Raw genomic sequence first — 23609 nt, 5'->3', positions numbered from 1 at the left:
GGCAAATTTAGGGGAGACTGATAGCATTTCCCTCTCCACACACACACACACACACACTCCTGAACTCCAACTGCAACTGCTACAAAAACAGTTACTTTCAGGTGCATCAGTGTTAAACCTAGGCAAATGGAAACTTCCACAAACACCCAGATTGAAAAAGCCCTTTATGATGTATGACAAGACATCAGCCATGTATCTAGAGCAAGGTAAAGGTCTTATTTAAGACTGAGGCTCTTGTAATCCAGCACTCAGTGGCCACCTGCTGCATTTGAGGATTTCACTCTCTACATACTTGGGAAGGAGAGTGGTAAAAATAATTCTGTTGGGTGTTCCACAAGAATTAGACTTTTGGTGGATCTTGGTATGCATAAGGGTAATGATACTCTCCTGGATGTTAAAAGGGTCAAACTGAAAGAATTTGTATACATTAACTGAATTTGAGCTGCCATCGAACACAAAATTTATATACTCTCTTGACCAATGTTTGTATCACTATAATCTGTTAGTCATTATTGTGTCTGGGACAAAAGTAACTTTTTTTTTCTTTTGATTAAACAACATCTGGAGCTAAGATAGAAAACTATCTCAATGACTCAACAAAAGATACGCAGTGGTTACAATCCCAGAAAAACGGTATCCAGGCGACAGCAGTATCTCTTATCTCGACAACTGAAAATAGTAGGTTTGTGATTAAAACAGTTACATGATTCAACCAATCGCACAGAATCTTCTTCAAATAAAATTCATATAATCAAGTGGATAATGAATTGAGAAGTTAATCTCTGTTGTACTGTCTATGCTATCTGCTGCAGAGTGAGATGTTATTGGTGTTGTTGTTTATCCCCCGCCGCCGTCTCCCCCCCCCCCCGGTCAACTCAGATCAAGTAGATGTATAATTTAAAAATATGTGTTCTAATTAGGACCGTTCTCTATTTTACTTATTTAACCTTTTAGCTTTTACACAGCTAGATCCAGCCCAAATACTGGGATGGATATGTTCAAACCGGTCAGATCCAGCCTCTCACACCTACCCTACAATGTCATTCTAAAAACAGGAAAAATGACAGCAAACCTGCGTGATAGTGGTGTCAAACGTGGCATGCACACCATCATACAACTTGTTTGACATTCGCATTGCGTTTTTTTTCTTATCTTGTTTTTTGACATGCACATTGCGTTTTTATGCTTCTCTTCCAGTTTACGAATCCAGCGTGCACATGCGCATTGTGTGTTCATACGTCTCTTTCCGTTCCTACACAAAACTGCTTACAGATCACAGCCATCTCACGAACCTACGTTCGTGAGGAGTACTTCGCGCTCCGTTGGTTGTGAAATAAACATTTACACTATCGAAATCTCGAAGCGACGAGATTAATGTACGATTGATTCAAAACGAAAAGGATGAATAAGCATAAAAAGAAGTTCTACTTTCATAAAGAACTTATAAACATGTACATCTTTTAGAACATTGTCATTTTATAAGATTTTGCTGGCAAATTCTTAAATTAACATGAACATTTATTTACATGAAAGAAAATTACTGGAGAACATTCTTCTAATTCTTCCAGACCTGTCTGCTAAAACTGTATTAAAACCATTTGTGGGGAAGAAAGAGATAAAAAAACCCAACAATGTAGCATCAACTGGTCGCACACAAGATTCAACGAAACCAACTGAAGCAAGCCAGCTCGCTTGCGATGGCGAGGCTAAGGTGCTGGGAAAGTCAAGCGCCCTCACGGGCATCACCTGACATATTGATGAGGCGAGCTGCCAACGATGACAAGAACTTCGCTGTTAGTGGCCCAATCCCTCCGAGCATCTTAAACACCACAGGTCGGAAGAGATAGTTTACTGTCAGGTTCCAATATTTCAGAGCTTTGTTCCATTCGGCTACGGAAGTAGTGACCCTCCCATTTACTGCAGCATCCAGGATGTTGGAGGGAGCAAAAGTGTCGCAGACTGTGTCATCCCAAATGCCTCTAATCCAGGGACAGAGGATAAGACCATCTGGTCTTTTCCCATCACTTCTGGATAACTGCGTTGGCTTCAGACCTGAGGGGATATTAATCCGAGCCAAGTCGAGCGACCACGTAGAAACGTGCTCGAAGGAGACAAAGGTTCAAATTTACATAGACGTCCATGCAACTGATCAGGTGCAATTAATAAAAGAATACATCTGAAGTGAACCTCAGCCCATTTGTGTTATTATACATGCATGCATGCATGCATACATACATACATAGTGATTACTTCATCTTTGCAGATGATTGCCGTCTCCCATGTACCCCCATCAACCATCATCAGTTTCAAACGTCCGTCCATGACCCTTAGGTGGTTTTTAAGTCCAGCATTAGACTTGCACGGTCTGCAGCAAACGTGACAGACAACAGATGTGCCCTGTATTGGAGTTATTGGGTCAGCTTGTAGGATGTCATCCTAATGTACCCTCATATGGCTTTTTAGGACCAGGTATTGATTTGCAGATCTTTTTCTTGGTTTGTGCTGAGGGCGTTTCCCAGTGTGCAATTGACTGTAAAATAGTTGTTTTGGGAGTCTTTCCTCATTCATGCGCACAACATGGCCTATCCAATGCATTGAAAGGATATGATTGTAGATTCAATTTGTGTGTCATTAGATGTTTAGGATTGTTCTTTAACACTTTTGGTTGAAGTGTTCAAGCAAGATAAGATGCTTACGATGTACTGTCCACATTTCTGAAGAGTACAACAGAGCACTTAGAATGCAGGCTTTGTACACCCTAATTTTGGTTTTGATATCAATTTACGAATTTTTTCACCCCCTTCCCCACTCAGCAGTGATTTTAGCCATTTTTTTCTTTTTGCACAATGCATTTAAAACGATGGGAGAATCCTTGTCTGTTAAAAAAATGTTTCAAAACCAGCAGTCACCATTACAATCCCTACTTCCTTTATTTTCAAACAGAAAATGAAACGTAATTTAAAACCGAAAGTGAAATTTTAAAACTTTTTCTATTAACCTCGCCCTCCACCCCATAAATTCTAAAATTTCGGCTCGAAACATTGATCCAACGAAGCTCTCAATTCTGCATCAGTATTGAACGAAACTCCGCGCATAGCATTTGAAAGAGATCGAAAGAGGTGGAAATCCGTTGGTGCCAAATCAGGAGAGTACGGCAGGTGTGGCAGCACTTCCCAGCCATGCGTTTGAATGGCTTCCTTGGTCATATTGGCGATACGAGGGCGGGCATTGTCGTGCAGCAGAAGAACTCGATGCTGCCGATTAGGGCTTTTCATTCCATTTTCTCTGCCTGTTCCCTTGTCGTCTGACGAGAATTTTCGTGCAAGAGTTTATACGCAGTGTTATTGTATCAAGGGTTCTGTTTAAAGGGTTCTGTATAAACTCTGTATGTGGAATGACCAATTTCAAAGACTGTTGGACTTTACTCATAGGGTATTGGAATCTTAATAATGGATTTACAAAGCCAACGACCAATCTTAAAAACAATTGGACTTTACTCACAAGGTACTGGAATCTTATATGTATACCATTCTGCCTTAACAATATATTTACAAATACAATATCCCTACATTCACTCTATATTTCCTATCTTAACTAAACTAACTATTGCTTAATCATCCTCTCACACCGTTTCCAATGAAGGGATATAATATATATCCTGGAAACAGCTGTAAGACATTCGATTTATAAATGTTCTATATTATACTCAGCCTTGGTTTTTTATCTCATTACGAAAAGTATATCCTATATTCACACGCTGATTTATGACCTACATTGGGCCCCTTATTCGCATAACTACCGAACCTGGAGCTTAACTGTGGTCTATCCATAGCACTTACTCAGCATTACCTGAAACCTCTGGGTCTAATTGACACCACTATCGCTCATAACCTATATATATATATGAGGGACGTGCCGCCTAGGTAGGCAAGGTATGTATGTATATGTATATATGTGTGTGTGTGTGTGTGTGTGTGTGTGTGTGTTACTACTATATCTCTCTCTTCCTCTCTTTCTCTCGTTGCTCACCTATTTTCTACTTCCGCCCCATTTCTCTCCCTCTACCATTCTTTCTCCTTACCCCTCGCTGGTCACATGTGTCCAGCTAATTCTTTTCTTCCTTGGCTATCGCCAAGCAAACATACGAACCTACTTCGTCCCGCTTCCTTCCAGTTCGTTGCTTCACAGCGTTCAATATACACATAATTTTTCACGTCTGGCCGTATAGCCTTTTCCGTTTGTTTTCCTGTCTTGTTTTCTGTCCGCCACTACATTCCTCCATGGTACAAATTTAATTTGTGGTCCGTGGGAAGAGCCATTTTAACGATGCGTCCTGCCCTAACTGTTCGAAACGCCTGTGTTAGAATGGTGGCAGCTGATGAAGGAAAATGTTCTCTATGTGGCCTGTGTGTTTTCTGTACTCTGGTTATTATTATTTTTTTTTGTCTACATTTTGTTTGCAACGTCCTGTAACCAAAAAAGCACCTATATATACAGGTAGATGTAGGTATGCACATACTTGTACGTATATATGCATATACTCATTTATTATTTGTTTTATATATATATATATATATATATATATATATATATATATATATATATATATATATATGTGTGTGTGTGTAGTAACGCCGTGCGCATGCGTAGTCTCACGCATGCGTGGAATTCAACATCCAAGCGTTTCCCGCTTTATTCTGTCTCTTTCTTGCTGGCCGGCGATTGAGCATGGACGTGATTAGCTGTCTTCTCTCCATCTTTCGAACTCACGCCAGACAGCTCACATCAACATACCGATGTCTCAGCAACCATGTTCTCACACACAGAAGACGTCTCAACAACCAAGAGTAAAGCTGTATATTTTCCACCATAAATAAATATTATTGAGTTGATAGTTTGGAGTTCTGCGTTCCGTTCATTCTAATTTAATATAGGAAAGCAGGTGTACATCTAATGATGTATAACCCACTTTCCTATATATATATATATATATATATATATATATATATATATATATATATATATATATATATATATATATATATATATATATATATACATATATATATATATATATACATACATACATACATATATATGCATGCATTTATGTATGCATGTATGTATGTATGTATGTATGTATGTATGTATGTATGAATGTGGAACTATATATGTCTTTTGTTCTGTGAAATGAAATTTAGAAGTTATTCCTCCCGATTCTCATTGGCAGTATTGAGACCAACTTTAAGTAATCATCTTTTCTTTGCAGAAATCGATAAAAGAGTATTTACATGTTTACATTTCAATTCAAGAACACACATGCAAGAAATATTTCATTTTCAAATCATGTTGACGTGCGATTTCAAATGCCACAAAAGTGGCAAAAATCTTGATTTCTTTACAATATATATGTGTTCCATATGCAATATGATACATACATTTTATGTGTGAATAGAGGAATCGTACGTTTTTCTGTTGTTTGAATTCACCCGTCAACTTGTTGAATAGATGTTGTCTGAAAAGTAACTATTCCTAACATGTACATTCTTGAATTGGCTCTTGAACATTGAAACATTTTCTAATGCTAAAATTCTGTGTTAAGGCGGTGAGGTGGCAGGATTGTTAGTGCACCGGGGGAAATGCTTAGCGGCATTTCGTCCGTCTCTAAGTTCTGAGTTCAAATTCCGCCGTGGTCAGTTTTGCCTTTCATCCTTTCCGGTTCGACAAAATAAGTACCAGTTGAATACTGCGATCGATGTAATCTACAAGTCCCCTCCTCCGAAATTGGCTGAAGAAACGAGTCGCGAGTTCGATTTGTAGAAACAGGATCAGTCCCGATGTTAAGTTGCTAATTCCACACGCGTAAGCATCTTGTGTCTCAGATTAAATCGGCCTGCATTACATGCAGGCCGATTTAATGTGAAACACAATGTAAAGTATTTTTAGTGCAGTGATCAATCACACATTTTTCGCTGGCTTTTCACAAAGTGAGGTCGGTTGCAGGTGTAGGCAATGATCCTACTAAAGTTTGAGTTGTCAAATATTTTATTATTCCACATTGTTTACATTTACTAGTATACGTCTAAAAAAATTGAAAGAACAACAGTCAACAACCATAACATTTAGTGAACTTCTGTATATAACTTACTGGGTAATACTATGAAAGTAGTGTAAGGAATTTAAGCCATCACGTATAATTAGTGTTCGTTACTCTACACTACAAGTTAAGGTTGGTGCCTTTTGTCGAATACGATATAAGCATGCTACATAAGTGACACATAGGGAGAGAGACCAGCTCGCTGCGACAAATGACATAGAGCGGCTCTCTATTCTGAAGTGAAATTTGCCAGCTTTTAGAGCTGTAAGCCAGCTTCTAGACTCTTCGGTCAAACTGTTTGGCGGGAAAACTAGCTGTCTTACTTTGAAGCTTGCTGTGTCGACCAGTGCTGATTGGATGATTCATATTCACATAGGTGTTAATATCTTTTATGGAGATACATTAGTTCGTGATTCTTGATTGGAAAAATCTGAAAGCTATGTTCAAATTTCAGCTGGGATTTCGCTACACGTTCAATATATACATGTAAATCCTATATCAAATATTCTTGTATCGATCCTTTCTACCACATAGATAGGTGGTTCTTCTTACCAGCACATGGACAAAAGTAAAGCCACTAAGTTGGCTAGTCACGTACAGGGTTTGAAAACCAACTCCACGCCACACACAATCAAGTGGAAAATCGTAAAAAAAATTCCTTGTTTTATGTCATTGGGTTATAATAATGCAAGTTATACGTAACTGAAAGATCGCATATCTTTTTTAGACCTAAGAATTCCACCGCACTGTTGAATCAAAGATCAGAAATTTTCAGCAAATGCAAACATATGGACAAAGAATGAACTTTAATCAATTATATATTTTCCATTTTGTTCAATGACCTTTTGCCATCTTTCTGGCAACTTCATGATTTCGCGCACATAGAACTTCTGGTTCTTATCAGCCAAAAACTGAAGCAAGTGCGATTTCAGGTCATCATCATTATTGAAAGTTTTACTATTCAAAGAATTTTGCAAAATTCGAAATAAATGTTAATCTGATGGTGCAAGGTCAGGGCTATATGATGAATGTGACATCACTTCCCAACCAAGCTCCAATAATTTTTCACAAGTTAGCAAAGACGTATGTGGTCTAGCGCTGTCATGGTGGAATATGTTTACTTCACGATTTGCTAATTCTGGCCGTTTTTCTTTGATTGCTTCCTCCAGTTTCATTAGTTGTTGACAGTAGACATCTGAATTGATCGTTTGATTCCTTGGAAGCAGCTCAAAATACACAACACCTTTGTAATCCCACCAAATTGACGGCGTGACCTTTTTTTGATGCAATTCAGCTTTCAATGTGGTTTGTACTGGTTCATTATGCTTGGACCTCGATCGTTTTCGATTGATGTTATTGTTGACAATCCATTTTCATCACCAGTGATGATTCATTTGAAAAAAGGTCGATATCATTGCGTTTGAGATGCATATCACAAATATTGATTCGTTGTGTTAAGTGAATCTCTTTTGATTTATGTGGAATCCAAATATCGAGCTTCTTAAAGAGTCCAAGACATTTTAAGTGATTTTCAATTGTATGTGATACATTTTACCTCTCTGCAATCTCTCGCACAGTTATGTGACAATCAGATTCAACTATGCCTTTGATTCGGTCATCATCAATTTCAGTAGGTCGACCAGAACGTTGGTCATCTTTGAGTGAAAAATCTCCAGAACGGAATTTTGAAAATCATTTCTGAAATGTGCGTCCTGTTAAGCAATCGACACCATAAACTTCACATATCTCTTTGTGAGCCTCAGCAGCTTTCTTGCCTTTACAGAAATAATAAAATAATAAAAAGCAAAATATGGCGAAAATGTTTGTTTTTGCTCTTCATATTAAAATTGACGCTGAACTAGCAGCTGTAAACAAAATTACGCGCAATTTGCTTCTAAAGTAAGCTAAAAGTAACGGCTATCAAATTGTCAAAGGAAAAAATTATAACATTAACTAAAGTCATTTTAAAAAATCGTAACTCAGTCTGCTTGCAAAAAAACGAAATGATTTTCTTGCCAACCCAATATATATATACGAGGTACCAAAATCTTTGAGGTCCCTAACCTCAATGGGTCTTAATCTGGCCCTGTGTATTATCTAGTTTCCTATCATTTTCTCCCTACAACACATTAACTTGACACAATGTATTTCATTTTGTGGTTGCATGGAGAATGTGTCTATCCTTTTCTTCATTTTCTTTTATCCTTCGCCTTTACCAGCTCCCCTTATTTGTTTCTCATCCTTTCGCACCATCTTTCTTCTCTGGTGACCCGTCTATCCACCAAATCGATCTATCAGCTTCAGTTTTTGCCAAATCAGTGAAACGGTATATTCTACAATCCTCACAATAAACTTCACCATCTATTTGAACCTCTGCCGCATTTTTGCAGTCATAGACTATCACTAGTTCCTTCAAACACTGGATTTTACACTATATCCTAATGAAGTGAAATGACATGGCCAAATTCGGAATTTTTATGCAGAAACTGTGCTTAAAATATTCGTGTCTACACGAACCGGTTTTAAAAAGAAATTTGCCAGCTAAGTGAACCGGTCGCTAAAATTTTAACTTTGCTAGTTTACATCCTCTGTGTGCATGTGCGTGTATGTGTGTGTATGTGTGTGTGTTGTGTATGTGTGTGTATGTACTGAAGATACATATACATATATATATTCTTTTATTCTTTTACTTGTTTCAGTCATTTGACTGCGACCATGCTGGAGCACCGCCTTTAGTCGAACAAATCGACCCCAGGACTTATTCTTTGTAAGCCTAGAACTTTTTCCATCGGTCTCTTTTGCCGAACTGCTAGTTACGGGGACGTAAATACACCAAAATCGGTTGTCATGCTATAGTGTGGGGGGGGGGACAAACACGGACACACAAATACACACACACACACGCACACACACACACACACACAAACACATATATATATATACGATGGGCTTCATTCAGTTTCCGTCTACTAAATCCACTCACAAGGCTTTGGTCGGCCCGAGGCTATAGCAGAAGACACTTGTCCAAGATGCCACACAGTGGGACTGAACCCGGAACCATGTGGATGGGAAACAAGCTTCTTCCCACAACAGTCACTCCTGCACCTATGCAAGTATGTTGTTACAAACAGGAAAAATAGAACTTAAACTATGAGTATATGTATATTTTTTTTATTAATATTTAACAGAAGCAACAGAAAGACTCAAGGCACCGGCCTAAGTCAACTACAGCACTCTATGTTCGCACTGAGTACTTCACCGAACCATTAGCTAACTCTCTCGCGCGCGCGTGAATGTGTGTGCGCGCGCATTATTTGGATAAAAAAAACAATTTAACTCTTTTTGACTATTTCCACACCAGACCAGAATCTCAGAACCACCACTAAAACAGCTGGAAATATTGGAATTCCTTCAACTATTCCGGTATATTTTACTATAAGGAGTTCTGACTGCTTTAGTGGTGGCCTTCAGAACCAGGTTTGGTCTTGGAGGGATCAGGTAGATTAGATTATATTTCCGCGAAACACCTTTATTGTCAGAACGCCTATGTGTATAAGCTCAGGCATACCCTCTTCCTTTGTCAACGTATCTATCTATCGATCGTTCTTTATATCTATCTGTCTGTCTGCCCATCTATCTATCTATCTATCTACCTATCTATCTATCTATCTATCTATCTATCTATCTATCTATCTATCTATCTCTATCTATCTTATCTATCTATCTATCTACCTATCTACCTACCTATCTATCTATCTATCTACCTATCTACCTACCTATCTATCTATCTATCTTTCCTATCTATCTATCTATCTATCTATCTATCTATCTACCTACCTACCTATCTATCTATCTTTCTATCTATCTATTTTCGCCTTCCTTCTATCTTTTTCTCTCTCCTCTCACTCTCAATATCTTTCTTTTCTATTGCACTGTAGATTTTACTATTGTAGATGTGTGAGTGTAAGTCTGACGATATCAGTGAATAAGTAAATATTTAGTATAAGCTGGTGCGTGCGTTTGACAGAGAAGAGAAGAGAGAGAGAGAGAGAGAGAGAAACGGCCAGTGAGACAAAGAGGGTTACATGAATATAGATGTAAGATAATGCAAGATATGTCGTTATATAGAAACGTGTTTGTGAAACAAAGAAAAAAGTTATATGTATGTATGTATGTATGTATGTATGCACGTATGTATGAATTATCTGTTTGTGCATGTTTACATGTATGTTTGTATGTATGTGAACGAGTTTATGTATACATGCATACACATTTGTGTGTGTGTGTGTCCAACTGAATGGGTAAAAAATTATGAATAATAAATACACACAAACATACACACACACACACACACACACACACACACACACACACACACACACATATATATATATATATATATATATATATATATATATACATATACATATACATGCGTGTGCGTGTAAGTATGTATGTGTGTATGTATGTATGCAAACATATATGTGTATACACATACACATATATTTACATGCATACATACGTATACTTTAAACCGACTGCATGTATACGTGTAAGAGCTTCAATGTAAGCGCATATGCTAGTGTGCATGTATTTGTGTATGTGTGTGTTTATTGTTTATGTGAGTGACCATATGTACTTCTGCACACACACACACACATTCACGTATATATATATATATACAATGAAAGTATGTGTAGACGGACGTATGCTGTGCATGTGACTAGGTGTGTACTCCAACCAGGATTAAATGTAGATACGGCATGACAACCTCCCCCACAACCAAGATATTTTTCTCATTATCACTTTTCTCTTCCAAAGAAATATTTTATTAAGAAAACAGTCACTGTGGCAGACGACAGACAGCAAACGGCAGACGATTTCGTACCGGCCATTAATTTATCGTCTGCTTGCAGAATTCACTGAAGAACCAACTCAGGTGAGAATGACTTTGTTTTTGGCGGTGTTCTTGTCTTTCATATTGTTATTGTTTTTACATGCTGTAATTTAGCCCCTGGTTAGCTCTGATCCAGTACAGTTATGATCAATAAGTGTTTAAGCCTTATCAATCTGGTCTTTGTGGTGGGGTGGTTGAAGGGCATTCAGATTCTGTATCTAGGATCACATTGTTAAATGGGTCCTTTTCCGTTTCTTTTCTTTTCTTTTCTTTGTTTCTTTCTTTCTTTCGTTCTTTCTTATTTTTGTTAAGACAATAAGGTGTGATTTGATGAAGATGGAGATTCGGGTGCTATTTCTTGCAATTATGACTTCCTCGTACGAGTATGTATGAATGTGCGTGTTTGGGTGAGAGAGAGAGACAGACAGACACAGAGAGAGAACGAGAGAGAAAGAGAACGAGAGAGAGAGAAAGATTTAATTACTCGGTTAATTTTCGCTGTAATTAATATTGTGCAAAATCGTTACAGATCGAGACATTGCGGTATTTGTTTACATCTTTACGCTTTGAATTCAAATTTTAGCATGTCAACATTTCCTTTCATTTTTCCGATGCAAGGTGGAGAGAGTATCGAAAAGCCAGTATCGGTCAGGAATGACCAGAATGTATGACCTGTATGCTGTAGTTAGAAATCATCCATAGTATTTGTTACATCGCAGTATTTGTTAGTGTTATACTTTAAACAACCTTAACTACTGAACAATATAGAACGCGTAACCAAAATCTTTAACATAAGGTAACAACGTTGTGGAGATCTATAAATTTATGCACCAAAATATAAAAACGAAGTATTTCCACGTGTCTTGCGAGTAATTATTAATTCGGTAGTCTTGTTTATTACACGCTTTCATTACGTAACAGGGTTACATATGATTAGATTTAGCTCTGTTTAGCTTTCTATGACTTAGATAAGGGCAGTGTTTATCGGTTGCTAGTGTTGTTTGCACTGTTTTCTTGCGTATTGTAAGTACTCTACATATTATGTGTACGTAGTCAGAGCCTGTTAGCGCCACTTCTGGCGGAATTCTAGTTTAAGCACCCCATATAATCCGTCATCACTTTTTATTTTTTGGAATTTTCAGAAAATTTTTCCGAATTTGTATTCTATACACGGGATTATGCAAACAACAACAACAAAATTAATGTGTGATTTAAGCGCGATTTGCCCGTTATTTTTAGCACATCTCACGACCACCTGATACCTTCCTCGTTTCTTTGTCACTCTAACTTATATTGATGTTTTTCAGTCTTTTTTTTCTCACCATAAATACATTTAATGGAATGATGATGCACCCAAGAGTGGTCGATTGCTGGGATTCAGGTAAAAAATTCTGAGTGTCCGGTTTTTAAACGCGAATTCATGCGATTAGGAAACAAATTTTGTATTTTTTTTTTTTAAACCTTCCACGCTTCATATAAATCCTAAAAGCTTCACTCTTTACCGAATTTTTTTTTTTTAATCAGTGTTTAAATCACTATTTTACCACTCACTTTACTATTTGTTTCCGTGCGGCTAGCGTCCCTGAGTCCCCCATTCATCTTCATATAGAATACAAGGCTTGATTTTTTTTCTTTAGCAGCAATTGCTCGACTCATACTAAAGTACTGTGAGCGCCTAACACCCTGCCACCATTTAACATTGATCTATACTTGATCCAGGACTTGACGCACAGTCGAAGAGATGAACTTTGAAAAAGCACACCTAACAGGCATTTTCTAGATATTCTTGACTCAGTGCATACCTGAAGTTGCCCCTGTGTTCGTTTGTGCAGTCTTCGAATTGAAGCGTGTCATTGCGTATTCGGTACTGGATGTTTAATCTTACACACTTCAGTTTAGTTATTTGTCAGGGGGAAAGGATACCTGAATGCTTTGGGGAATGTTGCTTATAATAGGCCAAAGTTCTGTCCAGAGAAATGTGTTTCATTCATTCACTTAATGCTACAAACAAATCTGCGCAAAACATTAACCTTAAAGCTCTCTTAGGACTTTAGAAGACGTATACAGTAATGAGAATAAGAAAATAAAATAGTGAATGAAGTGAACCAAGAAGTATCAATTAATTAAATTTACACCTTTGGTGTGGAGAAAAAGTTATATTAATGGTGATTCTAATTATATTAAAATAGGCAGGTAGGAGTAAGAATCGTTCCAACGTCTGAGAATATGTCTTGCGGAATTTCTTCCGGCTCTTTGCCCTCGGAGTTCAAATCCCACTGAAGTCAATTTTGCCTTTGGCCCCTCTTGAACAAAATAAAGTTGCAATCAAGCACTGGGCTCAGTGGTATACTCTCCCTCAAATTTCAGATCTTGTTCCTATACTTGAAACAATTAGGAATGCATATGCGTAGAGGGGGTAGAGAAAGACGAGACAGCAATTACTAATGTTAACTGAGATGAAGGTGCCGAGCAAAATGCTTAGCGGCATTTCGTCTATCTTTACGTTCCGAGCTCAAATTCTGCCGAGGTTGACTATGCCTCTCACCCCTTTCAGGGTCGATAAAGTAAAAACCACTAGAGCATTGTGGTTGAGGTAATCGACTATCCCACTTCCCTCGAAATTGTTGACCTTGTGCCAAAATTTGAAACCAATATTAATTGAAATGGTTAATGATGCTCATGAGAGACAATGTGCTGGTGGAATCTCTACACAATGTAGTACACTACCAGACATATACTGAGACATGGTTATCGACGATACATCTACTTTTTCAGCAGTTTCTTGTCTTGCCCGGGGAGAGGGGGATTCTATCTAAGGCGGCTAGCTGGTAAGATTCGTTAGTGAGTCGGACAAAATGCTTAGCAGCATTTCTTCCAGCTTCCCATGTTTTATGTGTAAATTCCGCCGTGATCAGCTTTACCTTTTATCCTTTCGAGATCGATAAAATAAATACTAGCTGAGCAGTGGGGTCGATGTAATAGACTAGACCCTAAAAATGTCAGGCCTTGTACCCTAGAAATGTCGGGCTTTGTACCTATAGTAGAAAGAGAAAAAGAAAAGCTTGTCGAAAGCAGGACTTCCTTGATGAAAAAAGGAAAATGAAAGCATTTTATGTGGGATGGCGAGCTCTACCAGGATTTCCTTGATAATAAAAAAAGGAAGAACAAACTTTATAAAAGTTGTTTTCTGCATGACGGAAAACAGTTTCTGGTGAGACACCAGCACATGGTGAATGTATGTAGACAGTTTCTTAACGCATGGCCAGAAGGTAAAAAAAAAATTGTGGAAGAAATACATATACTGTTGATTGTCAAAACTTAGTATATAATTTAATTATACAATCATTGAACAGGAGTAAAACCTTTTGATGCGTGGTACGATTGAGAACGAACAATTAGCTTAATATACAGGTTTTGTAGGTCATTTTCCCCAATTTTTCTTTGGTATAACTATTAATTTGACGAATATTGATACTTCCTCGTAAGACTGTAAACTAATCTTGTAATTTCATCGACGGACAGTTGTGTGTGTGTGTGTGTGTGTGCGCGCGCGCGTACTAGTACGAACACGCTATCTTTAAGATAGCATACTTTACAATGATTTGATATCATTGTATTTTATATTCCTATGGTGTATATATGTATGAGTATACATACGGTATGTATGTAGGATTACGTTGGCGAGACATGCAACATGAAGGAAGTTCTAATGTCAGTTGCGGAAAACGTAAAATAGAACTATAAGATAAAATGCAATTATTTCATAAGAACGTGCATTTATAAAGCAATGAGAAATTACTACAAAAATACTGCCAAAGAAGTTTGCTTCCCAACCACATGCCTCCTTCTATTCTAGCATGGGGCCAACCAAAGCCTTGTGAGTGGATTTGGTAGGTGGAAACTGAAAAGGGCCCATCGTGTGTGTGTGTGTGTGTGTGTGTGTGTGTGATTGTTCCTACTTGACAACCGGTGTTGGTGTGTTTACGTCCCCGTAACTTAGAAGTTCAGCAAAAGAGACCAATGGAATGTGTACAAGGCTTTAAAAAATAGTAGGTACTGGGGTCGATACGTTCGACTAAAATTCCTCAAAGTGGTGCCCCAGCATGGTCACAGTCTAATGACTGAAACAAGTAAAGGATAAAAGATATATATATATATATATAAATATGTATACGTGCACACTTCGATCTATTTTTAATGCTGTTAATATTCGTTACTGAACACAATGCCATCATAAATATCAGTATCCTATCTATGTTAAGGGAAAATTTGAGCCCATCTCATTCACATTATTGTCACCCTTTTAATGCAAACCGAACGAAAGAAGTGAATTGTTTATATATAACAATGCAATTATATAATCAAATATTGTTGCATACAAAATGACAGTGAAGCAAGCCGATATAGAGACATTCAATAGCAATGTAATTTTATTTTTACTTATAGTAAAGCAAAGTGTATATCTACACAAATGTGCTCCATTGTTTCCTCATAACTTCCAGAAGAATGGATTTTTTAATGAAATTCTCCACAAATATGCTTCAGATGGTGTAGATTCCAACGATATCTTTCTTATGGTAAAGGTGTAAAAATACCATATCTGCTTAGATTGCTCTCTGTCTGACCTTTTACCATAAGAGAGATTTTTTCCTGCATGGTAACTTCAGCAAATTTGCGTTGAGAAGTTGAAATATGTCACGAGTATATATTCTAACTAACCGATAGTTCGCTTATACCTAAACACTGCTTGTCCCTGATACTACTGAATTTCTCCCGACCTGACGGTCTGGCATTCAAGGATGAATTAACTGCTATGATTAGGAACTTAAAATTTAGCGAGATCGTTGCCGGTGCCCCTGGGCCGGCTTGCGGGTGACACATGAGGTTTTTCGAGTGAGATCGTTGCCAGTGCCCCTGGACTGGCTCATGTGCGGGCGACACATGATATCTCTCGAGCGAGATCGATGCCAGTGCCCCTGGACTGGCTCTTGTGCGGGCGACACATGAAATCTTTAGAGCGGAATCGTGGCCAGTGCCCCTGGACTGGCTCATGTGCGGGCGACACATGATATCTTTCGAGCGAGATCGTTGCCGGTGCCCCTGGACTGGCTCTTGTGCGGGTGACACATGAAATGTTTCGAGCGGGATCGTTGCCAGTGCCCATGGACTGGCTCATGTGCGGGAGACACATGAAATGTTTCGAGCGGGATCGATGCCGGTGCCCCTGGACTGGCTCATGTGCGGGCGACACATGAAATCTTTCGAGCGAGATCATTGCCGGTGCCCCTGGACCGGCTTGCGGGTGACACATGAGGTTTTTCGAGCGAGATCGTTGCCGGTGCCCCCGGACTGGCTCATGTGCGGGCGACACATGAAATCTTTCGAGCGGGATCGTTGCCAGTGCCCCTGGACTGGCTCATGTGCGGGCGACACATGATATCTCTCGAGCGAGATCGTTGCCAGTGCCCCTGGACTGGAGCGGGTTCGTTGCCAGTGCCCCTGGACTGGCTCATGTGCGGGCGACACATGAAATCTTTCGAGCGAGATCGTTGCCGGTGCCCCTGGGCCGGCTCTTGTGCGGGTGACACATGAAATGCCTTGAGCGGGACGGGATCGTTGCCAGTGCCCCTGAACTGGCTCTTCTGTGGGGTTCTGGGATTTTCGAGCGGGATCGTTGCTGGTGCCCCTGGACTGGCTCTTGTGCGGGTGATACATGAGGTTTCTCGAGCGAGATGAGCGTGGCCTTTGCCAGTACCGCCTGACTGGCCTTCGTGCGGGTGACACGTAAAAGCACCCACTACACTCTCTGAGTGGTTGGCTTTAGGAAGGGCATCCAGCTGTAGAAACACGGCCAAATCAGATTGGAGCCTGGTGTAGCCATCTGGTTTCACCAGTCCTCAGTCAAATCGTCCAACCCATGCTAGCATGGAAAGCGGACGTTAAACGACGACGACAATACGTACAGACATATATATATATATATATATATATATACCGCCTGACTGGCCTTGTAGGGTTTTCGAGCGAGATCGTTGCCAGTGCCCCTGGACTGGCTCTTGTGCGGGTGGCACATAAAAGACACCATTTCGAGCGTGGCCGTTTTCGTGCAGGTGACACGTAAAAGCACCCACTACACTCTCTGAGTGGTTGGCGTTAGGAAGGGCATCCAGCTGTAGAAACTCTGCCAAATTAGATTGGAGCCTGGTGTTGCCATCCGGTTTCACCAGTCCTCAGTCAAATCGTCCAACCCATGCTAGCATGGAAGGCGGACATTAAACGATGATGATGATGATGATGTGATTTGCTTAGAGGCTTAGGGACCTCATCGAGGAGCTCAAGAAATGCGAGGGAGTACTGGTACAATCAGATAAGACCGGCAACCTATGCAACTTAAGTATTGGCCACTGCAGGGATCTCGTACGGAAGGAGCTCAATGAGGGATACAACTCCACACAATATTCCACCTTCCATAATATCAACCTAGAAGGACACAAAATCGTGGACTACCTAAATATTCAAGATAGAACGGAGCCATGTGGACCTAAACAACTAAGGATTACATTAAAAAACAACAAACTGGATTATCTCGTCAAATTACTCGTTAGGTTGGTTAAACCATGCAAATCGGATATTGGCTACATAAGTAAAATTATTATAGACAAAATGCTCCCCAAATTGAGGAAGCTTGTACAACTGGATCTTTGGTCAGACACTACTGACGTTATACGGTGCTTTAGTAAGTTACCTCACAAAACACAGATTGATGTAGGCTCACACTACTCTTCTATTAACTCGATACTCCTAAATAAGGTTCTGATCTTTGCCATGAATAACACATCTTTATCTAGGAAGGAAGTAGATGTGGTTTTAGCTGCTAGAGGAGCCTTAATCTCTTTCGACGAAAAACTATGGACTCGCAACGATAGTCTAGAGAATTTTGATATCACTATGGGCACAAGTGACTCGGCTCGAGTCACCGACTTGGTTGGGTTGTACTTATTGCAGCAAATAAAGTCTTTCTCGATATAGGAGGCGGACTATACAGGAACGATTCCCTGTTCACATTCTGCAAGTATATTAAAGTGAACCTTGAGAGAACTACCAAAAGAATTAGAACCTTTTTCAGTAATTATGGGCTCTCGGTTACAATAGATAGAAACTGTAGAGTAGCAAACATCTTAGATGTGACGTCGAACCTTGACATGAGTTTGTATAGTCCTTACTACAAACCCAATGAAAACTTGCAGTCCGTCAACAGATACCCTAATCATCCCAGAGCGGTAATAAAATCTATAGTGAATAGCGTCTCCGCAAGAATATCAAGACTGTCTGCGAATAAGGTTGGCCCCGTGACATGGTAAGGTTACGCAGGACTATTTGTGTTTTTATCACAACTGCAAATGGACATGGACGTCATCAAGAAGCAACAATGCTTTTACATTATTGGGGGAAAATCTTCAGCTCACTTTTTTGGAAGTGCTTCAAGCAGGAAAAGAAATCCCCAAAGGGAACCACACATTTTTAAGTGGGTGTGTATATAATATTATAAACACCAGGCTTAAATTCATAATCTCAGTAAGGATGTGTCATACTGGGCTTCAGGTGATTGTATGTAAAGCAAAAATTTGCTACTTATTAACTTGACACCTAGTGTGCTGTGTTCAGGACACGTGAACAAACAAATTTCATTGGCATTGTTAACTTGCAATAAAATAAGATGCTCAGACTTTAATAAGTTAATTTACAAATTTTCTAAATGGCTCAAACTTTGAAGTGTCTGCACTTTAAGATTTACCACAGGCTTTACTTTTCCACAACGGTATGCCTCTTCTCAAAACAACACTGCCATTCACCGCCTGCCTTAACATTGTCTCACTTTGTCTCTTAAGAGTCCTACATTCAAATTCCAACACATGACTTAGTACATTAACACCACTAGATCTTTGTTAAATATGCTATTTATAAACAACTATGTATTTATCTTGCCCAACTTTCATGTTTTCTTCTCTTCATTTGAGAGTCACCTTTTAGAGAAAGCTGTTGCAATTTGGTCTTTAATTTGCATATATAAAAAACAGCTTGTTTTCTATGCCATAAATTGTACAAGCACGTGCTCTAGAAACATTATTCTAATTTATCACATTAGTTCTAATTTCTAGGCCATATTTAAATTCAGATGTTTTCTTCTAATTCCTCTATCACTTGATGCCATTTTGAAATGTAAGAATTGTGAAATTTTAGGAAAACTTAGAATTCAGAAATTACAAACACTACAAACTAACAGCATAATAGTTTAAAGTAAGCTGAGACTGAATGCAAGTCAATCAAATGCTACCCAGATGAAATGCAATATGAAATGTTCTCAAACCCATCCATTTGCACACACATATACATACATACTGCAAACATGTGCACATACAAAAAGCACACAAATGTCCATGCAAACTCAGAGTTTCCCATAATACAGTTGGCCAATATTTAGTGAGACAAGATGCAGAATTTAGGTTTAATTGGTGTGCTTTTAAGAACACAGAAATATCTGTTTGGGATATACTTTGATAGCAACTGGAGAGCTGCCCAGGGTCCAATTGTCTGTTTTGGCATGATGCCTGTGGCTGGATGCTGTTCCTAAGGCCAGCCCCTTTTCAGAGTGTACTGGGTGCTTTTTACATAATACCAGCATGGAGGCACTTTTACATGGCAAAGGTATGAGGCTATATATATATATATATATATATATATATATATATATATATATACACACACACACATACATACATACATACATACATACATACATACATACATACATATGTGTGTGTATGACTTTGTGTTTGTCTCTAACCACCATTTCACAATTGGTGCTGGTTTGTCTATGTCCTTGTAACTTAGTAATTCAGTAAAAGAGAATGATAAGATAAATATCAAACTTTAGAATGTAAGTAAGTACTGGGGTCAACTTGTTCATCTAAAACCCTCAAAGCAATGCTCCAGCATGGCTGCAGTCCAATGAGTGAAGTCTGTAAAAGATAAAAGATAAACAAATATACACCCATATATATTAATGTGCATGAATGTGCATGCATATGCACATATATGTGTATGCATTTACATATAAACATGCCCTTATAAACCCAGATGTGTGGATGCTTATATGGTGATGTACATTTATGATGTGAATACATAAAGACGTAGACAACAAGAAACGGTTGATATGCAAAAGCATCTCATCCTCAGAAAGTAAATTAAATGCATTACTTGCATACACACGTGTGTGTGTGTGTGTGTGTGTGTGTGTGTGTTTGTGTCTCTTTTGACGACCAGTATTGGTACACTTTTATGCCCCCATAACTTAGTGGTTCTGCAAAAGAGATTGATAGAATAAGTACCAGGCTTTAAAAAAAGAAAAATAAATACTGGTGTTGATCCATTTGACTAACAATTCTTCAAGGTGGTGCCCCAGCATGGCTGCAGTCTAATGACTGAAACAAGTGAAAGATAAAAGATAAAGACACACACACACACACACACATACACACACACAGCCATCTTAAAAGTAAATAAACACCATCATTTTTTGTAAAGATCTATTTCTAGAAACAAAATGTCATTTGATTGCATTTAAATACTTAATCTAGTATTTAGTAGTCATGCCTTGTGCAGTTTTTAATGAATAAACCCGTTTGGACATTGTACTGATGAGTAGTGTCTGCACAAAGAAAACAATATAATGAGGAGTGTCTATTTCCTTTTGAGACACACACACACACACACACACACACACACACACACACACACACACACATATTTCAAAAATTTAACAGAAATACAATAAAAATGGAAAATTAAAAAAAAAAACATAACAAACAAAATTTGTAGCTAATCCTTCATCAGTGAACGTCCAAAAGTTCCTTACAACTTCACGCCTTTAACAATATTTGTTTCAGTCGTTAGACTGTAACCATGCTGGGGCATCACCTTCACGTTTTGGTCAAATGAATTGATATCAGTACTTCTTTATATCTTTATTTTTATAAGCCTGGTACTTATTTTATTGATCGCTTTTTGCTGAACCACAGCAACCTTTTGTGATTGCTGTGAATTAAAGTTCATTGTTGTGAATTAAAATTCACAACAATCACAAAGGAAATGAAATTACAAAAAATTAAATTTATTTTATAAAAAATTACATCTCAGCATCAGAGAAAATCTGATCTGCTTTTCTCAATGATGGCCAAACTAGAAAGGAAGCAGAGAAGAAGAATAAGTAGCAACAAAAACAATTTACTACATTGAAACTGATTATTTTTCCTACTTTTCTAGTGCCACCAACCAGTTTATTTTTATATACTAAGATGGCACTCTGTCAATTACAATGATGAGGATTCCAGAGGATCCAATCAATGAAACAGCTGGCTTGTGAAATTAATGCACAAGTGACTGAGCACTCCACAGACTACTCTAAATGCAGTTCTCAGTGAGATTTGGCATGACACAGAAGATAGCAAGACTGGCCCTTTGAAATACAGATACAACTTATTTTACCAGCTGAGTGGACTGGAGCAACATGAAACAAAATGTCTTGCTCAAGGATACAACATGCTGTCAGGAATCAAACTCATCACCTTATGATTGTGAGCTAAATATCCTAGCCACTAAGCCATGCGTCTTCATATATATCGTTAGAAATGTGAGAAAATAAAATATCACATTCATAAGATGCAGTAATTGATCGGCAGACTTTTAGAACACCTGTCACTACCCCATGGGTAAGAAAGAAAGAGGACAATGAATTGGGCAAATGTTTCCTTCTGCGAAAGAATTTTTGGGTCCAAAATATTTAGTTTATTTCTTTTTATATTTTTTCTCTCCAATTTTTCCAGTAAATATTAATAGGTACTTTTTCTCCATGAGGTTGTGATAGCTATTCTGAAAGTTCAATGATCAACTAACTATTACAGTTGTCTCATGAATCTAATAGGAGTCTAGTAGTTTGTTAATTTACTAATTCTTTTCATAATAGAAAAAATTGGCTGTTGATAATAGGAAAGTACCTCATTTTCTTTTTGACTTTTGAATTATTATTATTATTTTTTTTTGCTTTTTGTTGTATTCATTGCAAGTATTTAGTTGTGTTCTTTGTAAAAAAATAAAAAAACAGACTGTAGCAAGGATATGCTGTATCAGTATTGGTGTTGTTGATGATAGTGGTGGTGGTGGTGGTGTAGTGACTGAGATATTAAGGATGGATTATTGTTGCTGTTGTTGCTGCTGTTGTCGTCATCATCGTCATTGTCATTGCTGATGTAAGTCAACTGTTATCACAAGAGTAAAGTTCAGGTATTAAAGCTGATGATATTGGGATTAAAGACATATTGACTTCACCATTATTGGTGAACACAACAACAACAACAATAGTATCATCAATGCCAACAACAGCAATAACAGCAACAAACAGATAACAGAGTGACAGAGTGTAAAGAAGCTTTGTCCGTGAAATTAGGCCAAGAAACTATGACAAGAAATACAATGTCTGTAATTATGTAATGAAGCTAGACTTACAACTCAGAGAATGAATCTTGTTTCCTACCAACCCTTTTAGAGAATGAATTTCTTTTCTAAGATCCCTTTCTTACTGAGATCACTTACCCCATTAATCTTCCCATATAGGCACAGGCATGGCTGTGTGGTTAAGAAGCTCACTTAGGAAACTACATAGATTTGGGTTCAGTTCCACTATGCAGCATCTTGGGAAAGTGTCTTCCACTATAGCCTCAGGCTGATTCATGCCTTGTCAGTAAATTTGGTTGATGGAAACTGTGTGGAAGCCTATCGTATGTGTGTATGTATGTATGTGTATATATATGTGTGTATGTGTATATATATGTGTATGTATGTGTATATGTGTGTGTGTATGTATGTGTATGCATGTGTATATAAATGTGTGTATGTATGTGTATATATATATATATATATACACATCATCATCATCACGCGTGTGTGTGTGTGTGTGTGTGCTGATATGCACCTGTGATGTTTATGAAAAAGGAAGGTTATGTTAACAAGTGTTGTTTGCTTAATGTAGCTAGAACCTGCAAAAGAAAAAGATCCAGGAAAGCGTTAGACCAAGGGGCGAAAGCTGAGCTCAGGTCCCTGAGCCTGATGGATGAGATGACAAAGGACCAGGGTCTCTGGTGATATGAGCTTCTCAAAAAGATTTCCCCCCACCCCAACTTAGCAAAACTGAGTTCTGGAAGCACTTTATTCTGTGTTCTCCACCTGTTATAGTGATTCCTACCTCATGCATTATGCCTGCTTCTTCCCCTTCCCCCTGTCTTGTCCCCTTCCCTGGCAACTATATCATTTTTTCTACTCCTGCTGCTGGCCTCCCAACTCTTCTGCATCCCTCTATTTCTCCCCCTCATTTCTCTTATCTCATTCACCCTTCAACCCAACCCATTTTGGCAGTCTGCCTCCCCACCCGTCATTCACCTTCACATACAATCTTGCAAGTCACCCACCCATTTCTACTTAGCTTATTCTTTGTAGGGACACCTGGGTACCTTATCACCATTATCTATGCCTTGCAGCTCCTACTGATCATTTTCTCTTTCT

General features: G+C 38.4%; 1 protein-coding gene across 2 annotated transcripts in view; it reads left to right on the top strand.

The window, feature by feature from the left end:
* The first annotated feature begins 10615 nt into the window (after window positions 1–10615).
* LOC106875428 (Na(+)/H(+) exchanger beta) overlaps window positions 10616–23609 on the top strand; it is a 60594-nt gene continuing 47600 nt past the window's right edge. Inside the window, exon 1 of one of the 2 annotated variants that reach the window (XM_089337786.1) lies at window positions 10616–11036. The gene's annotated coding sequence lies outside the window, so the exon portion shown is untranslated. The remainder of the gene's footprint in view (window positions 11037–23609) is intronic. The other variant, XM_014923576.3, reaches the window with a different exon arrangement.

This window comes from Octopus bimaculoides, chromosome 19, assembly GCF_046866305.1.
Source record: "Octopus bimaculoides isolate indiv1 chromosome 19, ASM4686630v1, whole genome shotgun sequence".
Classification (NCBI taxonomy): Eukaryota; Metazoa; Mollusca; class Cephalopoda; order Octopoda; family Octopodidae; genus Octopus; species Octopus bimaculoides.
The sequence above is the reverse complement of the archived record's forward strand: the minus strand, read 5'-3'. Positions and strand labels throughout refer to the sequence as shown.